Here is an 8,144-nt window from a genome sequence, read left to right as displayed (position 1 = left end):
AAAAGTCAATGTAAAGCCAAGTGTAGTGGCACAAGCCTTTAATCCCAGGACTTTCAAAGGTGGAGGCAGGCGGATCTCTGGAGTCCAGCCTGGTCTATGTAGTGAGTTCCAGGGCAGCCAGGGTTGCAATGGGAGAGACCCTGTTTCAACTACTCCCCCCAAAGAAAACAATGTAGACTCTTGTATACTAAGATAAAATAAAATAAGTTTTATTATGGCCATAAAAGAAAAACACTCTGTTTATATAATATTTGGAAAAACAATAAAAATATAGAGAAAAACAAACATCACCTGCAATAGCAGAGACATAAGTGCTGTTGAAGTTTTGTCATGTTTCTTCCTAAAGTTTGTCATGTTTCCTTCCCCCATATATTGATACAAAATTACATATGCAAAATGTTCCCAATACGCTTATATTATGTATTCAGGAACATACTGCAAAAATAATTCTGCATCTTATTCCTGCTATAAAAGCAAAACCATAATTAATTATGGTTAGATGTGCCACTTCTTTCTTCCAGACTTTTGCTTATATATCGATACAAAACTATTTATGCAAAATGTTCCCAATATAATTGTAGTACATATTAGGAACACATCGCAAAAACAGTTCAGCATCTTTCTTTTGTCACTGGTGGTACCACAGCTTGGAGGTAACTGTCTTCAGCCCATATGATTGATGCAGAACCATGAATGCAAAATGTCCCCAATATACTAATAATACATATTAGGAACACATCGCAAAAACAGTTCAGCATCTTGGTTTCCCTCTCTCCTTTCTCTATCATTCAACCACACCCCCAATCCCCAGCATCTTTGCTCAATAACATTAAAGCACAGCTCAGAGATAACTATAATATCTTGATGTCTTTCCTCTTAGCCTTATTGATCCTATGCATGTAAAAATGAGAATACAGAGAAGAAAAATATTTTGCATGTTTATCACTTAACATTTTATCAGTGTTTGTGACATATCCTTGTGTCACAAAATTATTTTCAGAAATATCAATTTCAATTAAAGCATGTTATTCCATTGTCTTAGAAAAGCCTGTTTTGTTTTTGCAACCCTTTACTGTTAGTCAATCATTCAGGATAGTCCTAATTTTATCCTCAAAATTCCTGAGTGAAAGGAAGGCCTGTAATCACAGTGATGTAGGACGCTGAGGCAAATGAACGACAGATTCAAATTCTGCCTGGCCTACAGAGTAACTTTAAAGTGTTTGTGAGCAAATTAGTTAGAGCTTGTCTCAAAAATAAAAATATATAGTCACCTATAATCCCAAAACTTGGGAAGTGGAATCAGGAGAATGAGGAATTCAATGTGAGCTTTAGCTCCACCCCAATCTGGACTACTTAAGACCTTGTCTCAAAAATAAGCAAGTAAATAAATAAATAGCAATAAACATAATAAGAGAGCATTCTTTAAAAATTTGACTTTCTGGTTCCGTGGCTTGTATATTTCTTTATAGCCACTTGTATGACTCAACATATTACAGTTGGTCTTGTGTTTCTAATGCGTGCAGCTAGTGTTTTTCTTGTTGGTTTGAACAAAAAAAACTTGTTTTAATATTTTAACATATATATCATGCTATACATGTGTGTATCATGATGTGTGTGTGTGTGTGTGTGTGTGTGTGTGTGTGTGTGTGTGTGTGTGTGTAAAATCATATACCCTGTCTAGGCTTCAGTGGACTGAATAGAAATGCAAATTAATAAAACTTTCATTAAAGTTGTATGCAAATACAACTCCTACCCTCTCCCACTCCATGGCAACCCCTTTCCTCTTTGATCAGGCCCACTTGTCATCTCTTGTAATACTCACCCCACCTGGTCTTAGGAAGATGAGTGGTTCCCAGACCTTTCAGTTATCAATCTGTCACAAGGGCACAGTGTATCTCGTGACATGATGATCCCCGAGACGCCTGAGATCCTTGCATGCAGAACCTGAAGTTTCTGTATTTCCCAGGACCCTTAAAGACTTTTCAGAGAGTTACATTTCACAATTCAACAACAACAACAACAAAAACCAAAACACAACAAAGCAAAACAACAACAAAACTAAAGAAAGAAAACCAAAACAAAACTTTGGGTGTAATTCTAGTGGTAAATGAGTCTTCTTGTTTTGCAATGTCCCTCCAGTTTCTGCTTCTACTTTCAGCCAGTACAACCTGTGTAATTCTGTGGCCTTGATATTTAAAAACCTGTTATCTTAAGCATTTTTCTAAGTTTCTGTGCAGTTTTTATAATGTTTATTTGTAATGGCTAAAAAGGTTCTATTGAGGACTCCGCTAAATTAATTCCCTATGGTTGACTCCCTTAGTTTAGTTGAATGCATAGAAAGGAGAAAAGATTTCAAGCGAATTCGCTTGAAAACTGTTGAGGCTGCACACACTGAATTGTGCATGGGTAGGTAGCTTATAGTCATTACTTCATTCTCAGGGCAATCTTGGGGCTCTATTAGCAGTTAGGCTCTCACTCATTTTAGAACTAGGCAGTTTTCCCTAGACCTTTTCTAACCAAACATACTAGTTGGCTCCATTTTCTGGTGTAGTCACTAAGGTGTAGGCACAGCAGGAAGTCTCCCATACATCCTTCAACCTCCGAATCCTCGGGTTTCTGGAAACCTTTTCTGCCTTATTTATCACAAAGTTATTGCAAACAACAAATCTACGAGAGCAGTTGGGAAAATAGGTGAACAAAGGAAATAACAGCAAGGGCTGAGATGAGGCTTGCAAAGATTTTGTTTCTAGGGGACAAAAAGCTGGCTTTCCCTCAGCAGAGTGGAGGTGGGGGAGGGGTGGCAAAAGCCCAGCAAGGGCACTGCCTCAGGAAATTCAGGCTGCAAAGCAAGCAGTATTCCCAGCCCCCTCTTCAGTTCCCACCAGTTGCTCAGATGACAGAGCTCAAGCGCTTAAGGGGAGTGCTCCAAGACTGAGGGAGCACAGGAGTGGAAGTCTATAGAGGCTCCTCCCTAATGACGCAGCTTAAGGCTCTAGCCCTTTTGAACCTGAGATCAATTGTAAAGCCAGGAAGGGAAGCAGATGGGTGAAATATTAGGATAGAGCCAGGGTGTCCTAGCTTGGTGAACAGATACTAATGGATGGTCATAGGCAAGCTGTACTGACTGGGCCAGGGAGATACATATTTGGCATGATTGGTGTATACGTACTGGGTTTCGTTTAAGAGTTATGCAATAAACTCTAAATAAAGATGAACATATAAACTTCTGGGATCTTGAGACATGCTTCTGGCCAATGGGAAAACAGATCTCTAGAAATTAATGTCAACTTGGTATAGCCCCTAGTTCGAGTCCTCCAATCTCTTATCATACGCATGCATTGTTCTTCCTCAAACATACTTTTTGAATCTTATTTGTATTTTTCATCCTACACAGTCTCTCAGGAAAGCTGCCTGTCAATTAACTTCTGTCTTGTAGAATCATGTTTTCCCCAGGATTCAAGGAACAAACCCAGTCCCTTGCTATTCCCATCTCCTCTCCTCGATGGATTGACAGGTTATGGTGTTTTAGTTTACTCAGCAAAATAATGTGTACTGCAGAGTCCTTATTGGGTGTTTGTTTAATTGGATAGTTGCCCATGTTAATGGAAATCAAAAGCAACATACAATTATTTAGTCTCCCAGCACTGGAGTACATCCAAATGTTTCCCTGTTTAGGATTCTACTTTTGTCCTTGTCTGTGTGTACGAGTAAATGCTTTAGAGTTACAACCACTACCTTTTTCTGTGGCCCTGGTGATTGGCATCTAGTTTTTCCAAGTAACATTGACACACATCTGTTCAAGTCAATTGATGCTCCTCTCATGACTGACTCATTTGGTGGGAAAAGCAAGTTAACATGCCAACTGGAACAAAGGTGCCTGGATTGGGGGAACAGCAGTAAGAATGAAATGGTGGGACCGGATTCTCTGACTTACAGATCGTAAAACACTTTCCAGTAAGAATTTTAAAAGACATATAATATTACACTAGTGATTGATTATATCTTAACCCCCAGCTGTGAGGCTGTCAATATCTAGTGTGGTAAAATGCATATACATTTCAGTGTTTGGAAGATGATCGTACTTTCTTGAAAGGAGTCTTCTGTGTTCATCTCCCCAAGATTGTTGATGTAGTAGTGGTCACTTTTTGGAAAAAAAGAAAACAAAACCAAACCAGTACTGCTAACTGAAGATGCCTTCAGAATGATTCCTGTTATTAAAATTGTTACAAAATTATGCTCAGTTCTAGTGTATCATAATAACCTGAATGCCATGTCCTAGAACTTATAGAAATTTGGATTCTCGAAGTTTATATTTAGAGCCAGGCTAAGCTTTTCAAAGTTTTAAGAGCCATGTCTGTCTAATAAACTTTATACAATGCCACGTGCACACAGCTTCCTCACTAACAAATAACATGTGTTGGGGCAAAAGATGAGAAACCAATGGAGAGGTGCCTCTTTGAATGTGGTAATGGAGGGTCAATTAATCAGCCGACTCTAAATTGAATCACTTTATACAAGTCTCCCACACATTATGGTGCACATTTAGCAATGTTTGAAAAAACAATTTAAAAGAATACCTTAGGGAGTTGTTAAAGAGAATTTATAGTCTGGAACGAATTGCCATCTTCTTAATTGACATAGAAGTGTTTGGCGAAAATATTGCTTTATTCACATTTTTGCCCTTGGAGGAAAAACTAGCCACACCATAATTGAGCAAATAAAGGTGCGAAGAGCATTTCTAATAAGAAAAGGGCACCACGCAGTCAGGCGCTGTGTAGATGAGCTCAATTTTGGCGCCCTTGGGCACCTTGGGCAAAGGACATCTTGGATTCTGGAAGGCAATGGCCCTAAATCCGGATCATTTGCTCCCCTGCTCTCTGCCTCAACCCGCCTGAATCTCACCTGAGTCCTGCAGGCACCCACTGGAAGAAGCCGGATGGCGCGGGTTGGATCCTTCTGGATGGGTGGGCGCCTTCAATGCACCCCGGGGCTCTTCCTCTGGTTTGAGGGAAAAGCCTGTTGAACAGCGGAAAGGGAGAAGGGAAGCTGGTGAGGGAGAGTAAGGAGTCTCAAACTGCCCCTCCTCCAATCCATTGCATAGGAACGCGGATGCCTGAACCTGTTAGCCATTTGCCCTGGGGATTCCGGGACAGAGGGGCCCTGCCACGGGGCGCGGGGTGGGGCAGAAGCTGGGGGCGTGGCTTCAAAAAGTGGAAGGGGGAGATGGAGACAAGGCTTGGCCGAAGTCCAGAGGGCTCTTGGTGCTCCTGGGATCCCGGGGGTCCTTGGGGGCCCAAAGGAACCTAAACCACCTCCCACACATTGCTCAAGCGCAAGGGAGTCTGGGAGAAAGGCATTTGTTGGCTAGAGCTAGACTCCCAGGCGCACAAGGCCTCCTCTAACTGTAAATTTTATGGGGGCCGGGGCCCAGTCCCTGGGGAAGATCACTACAAGGTAGCTCATACAGACCAGAAGGGTGTGTGTATGTGTATTTTATTTTTTTAAAGATGACAAAGCAAAGAGATTTCGCCCCACCCCATTTTCCAATACTCCTTTACATTCCCATGCTCCAGACAATATAAAGTGATTTTCACAGGAAAAGTAAGGCCTTGCTCATTTAATTAACACTCTTCTCCAGTTCCCAGGTGACTCTTGGACCTCTTTTTCTCACTGCAGGCTCAAAGGGCTCCTCTAGGAACTGGAGGTAGCACGAGAGGACTATAGAGGTGCCCTGGTCATTAGTCACAGCACGTAGCTGTGGTGCTGCTTGCCATTTTCTTACAGCCTGTCAATACTAAGCTTCCAGGCAGTGACAAGGGTGTCCCTTGAGTCCCTGCTGCTAGGGTAGACTTGTGTGATGACTTTGGGAAATGAGGACTAAGAGGGTCTAGAAATGTAGCACGTCACTCTGTTAGGGCTCCTCACTGTGTCATCTGGGGTTCACCACCACCAAGGCTAGGTGCTTCTTTTGGATGCCTGAGATCCAGGGACACCCCCACTAGCACAGCTGTGGGACCCTTAATCTTTCCTGACCCCTAAAGTCCTTTTTTATACAGTACCTAAGCTCCTTCAGTAGGAACTGCAGAGAGAAATGGGGATTGCTTCAAGTCACCCTTCTGACCACTTTCGGACCCCTTCATATTCCTTTGCGGGAACCCCCTCCCATCTTGTTGTTGAGGACTGAAGACAAACTTTATTCATTGCTGTCCTGCGGGTGGTATTCTACTAGGTGATCGGGAAGTGCTTTCTTTCCAGTCGGTTCAGTTTTACCTGGGCAGGGAATGAGGTGCTAACAACAAAGTTTCTGTCACACCCAGTCACATATTCACAGATGGGCAAATGTTTCACGGAAGACAAACACAAAAGCTCTAGTCTGGAGCTGTTCTGGAGTCTTGCTCCCCTTGGGGCCTACGCTGCAGGCGATGGACTGAAACTTACCTGGTGGGTGTGCCCATGTGTTAGTCCCAGACTTACCCGAGCAGCGGAAACAATACTCCAGCTTACCAAATACTGCAGTACTGTTTTGGACGCTGCTAGGGCACGACTGAGTGTGGTGGGCTGAGCGCAGGCTACCTTGTCCCTCCTCCAAGTGCATGGCCATCTTGCTTAGCAGTCACCCCCTCCCAGGCCCTTGAACAGTGTAGAGTGGCCCTTACTAGACTAAGGCCCTGTCCTGAATGAAGAGACAGACAAGCCCCTGCCCGCCCACCTACCTGCTTTGGGGCTTTTTTAGGAGAACCCACACGGGTCTGTTCTGCAGGCCCCCACCTTCTAAGTTCCCCGCGAAGGGGTGTTGCAGCGCTTCATGTTTTGAACCTTTACAATACTCCAAAACATGAATTGCTGCTGCATCCCTTCGGAGTAAGCAAAGGTGGGGGTCGCTCAGGGTACCTGCGAATGAAGAAAGTCTCCGTGAGTTGAAGGGAGCCTCTCCTTGCCCTGCCCCCTGGTGAAAATTAAGTACAATGTATGCTTCTTAGGACTTATGACTGGAAGATGATGGACTTTTTATAAGCCAGTTCTTCTTACGACTTTGTCAGATTTCCAGGATCTGCTGGTGAGGTGCAGGGTGTGGCTTTCACACCTCCTCACCATGAACATTGGGAAAGTGTATTGGTGGAAAGCAGGGCTATGGCAGATAATGGGGTAGGGAGACTCTTACCTCAGAAAGTAGATGAAAAGTGAGATTAATTAAATTGAGACAATTTGGTAACATCTGGATCACTCTTGCCAGCTCCAAAGTCTCGGTGAAACTTCCTGCTGCATTGTATAAGTGTCATTTATTGTCCCCAGTTTGGGGTCATTTATTGGAATCAATGTAAGGAACTTTTGATTTAAAAAAACCCTCTGGGTGACCAGTTGCTTTTAACTTATGGCTAGTAGTTTCCTCCATTCTAACAGTAAACACCTTGTCTGCCATTAGTTATAAGGACAAAGCATGAGAATGTTCTAGATTGAAACCCCTAGATGTCTTCATACATTGCTGGTTACTCAAACTACTTTATAAATAATTGACATTTATCAATGTCACTTATCAAATCACAAATCAACAACTTTAAGTACTTGATGTTAAAATGGCTCCTTCTCAAGCAACTCCACAGAAACTCATTTCTTGAAATGGCCGGCACTGTTCAGGCCCCCCCCCTCTTGATTTTCAAAATGGACACCGGAGCAATAAATTACATTCATTCATTTCCTTTTGCTTAAACAAAACATTCAAGAAAGCACAAACCAAAAAAATCCTTCACTACTTAACCACAAACCTAATAATTAAAACAATAAAACTATAGTGCCTTTGAAAGTAAAAGTACATTCTGTATACATAAACAAAGATTTAATGTCGCCAAATTTCCTTATTTTCATTTAAAATTATGTCAGATTTTCAAAACTACTACAATGAATGCTGGGTCCTACTAATTAATTAACTAATTAATTAAATATACAGAGTATGTAATTAAACTAAGTACAAAATTCCTAACACAACAGATTGTGATCCAGCGCTAACAAATGCACTGATAATAAAGCCATAAGGTCATGATAAATAAAGTCATTAATAATAATAGCCCCACTCCTTAAGTTGGAACGAGTTTCTAAATCCCAGCTTGTCTTGGCTATATTACAAATCATTTTCTCATGGACACGGA

The 8,144-nt window shown here is 42.0% G+C and overlaps 5 non-coding genes across 5 annotated transcripts; all 5 read right to left on the bottom strand.

The window, feature by feature from the left end:
• Positions 1-377: 377 nt before the first annotated feature.
• Mir450b (microRNA mir-450b) lies at positions 378-453 on the bottom strand. The gene has a single exon (NR_105241.1). It is a non-coding gene; the product is annotated as a microRNA mir-450b (primary transcript).
• An 88-nt stretch (positions 454-541) lies between these two features.
• Mir450a (microRNA mir-450a) lies at positions 542-616 on the bottom strand. The gene has a single exon (NR_105240.1). It is a non-coding gene; the product is annotated as a microRNA mir-450a (primary transcript).
• A 1,233-nt stretch (positions 617-1,849) lies between these two features.
• Mir542 (microRNA mir-542) lies at positions 1,850-1,928 on the bottom strand. Its single transcript, NR_105253.1, is given in 1 exon segment — positions 1,850-1,928. It is a non-coding gene; the product is annotated as a microRNA mir-542 (primary transcript).
• Positions 1,929-6,465: 4,537 nt separating this feature from the next.
• On the bottom strand, positions 6,466-6,545 carry Mir503 (microRNA mir-503). Its single transcript, NR_105249.1, has one exon. It is a non-coding gene; the product is annotated as a microRNA mir-503 (primary transcript).
• A 236-nt stretch (positions 6,546-6,781) lies between these two features.
• Mir322 (microRNA mir-322) lies at positions 6,782-6,859 on the bottom strand. Its single transcript, NR_105207.1, has one exon. It is a non-coding gene; the product is annotated as a microRNA mir-322 (primary transcript).
• Between the last annotated feature and the right edge of the window lie 1,285 nt (positions 6,860-8,144).

This window comes from Cricetulus griseus, chromosome X (assembly GCF_003668045.3).
Source record: "Cricetulus griseus strain 17A/GY chromosome X, alternate assembly CriGri-PICRH-1.0, whole genome shotgun sequence".
Classification (NCBI taxonomy): Eukaryota; Metazoa; Chordata; class Mammalia; order Rodentia; family Cricetidae; genus Cricetulus; species Cricetulus griseus.
This window is presented reverse-complemented; position numbering and strand designations above follow the sequence as displayed.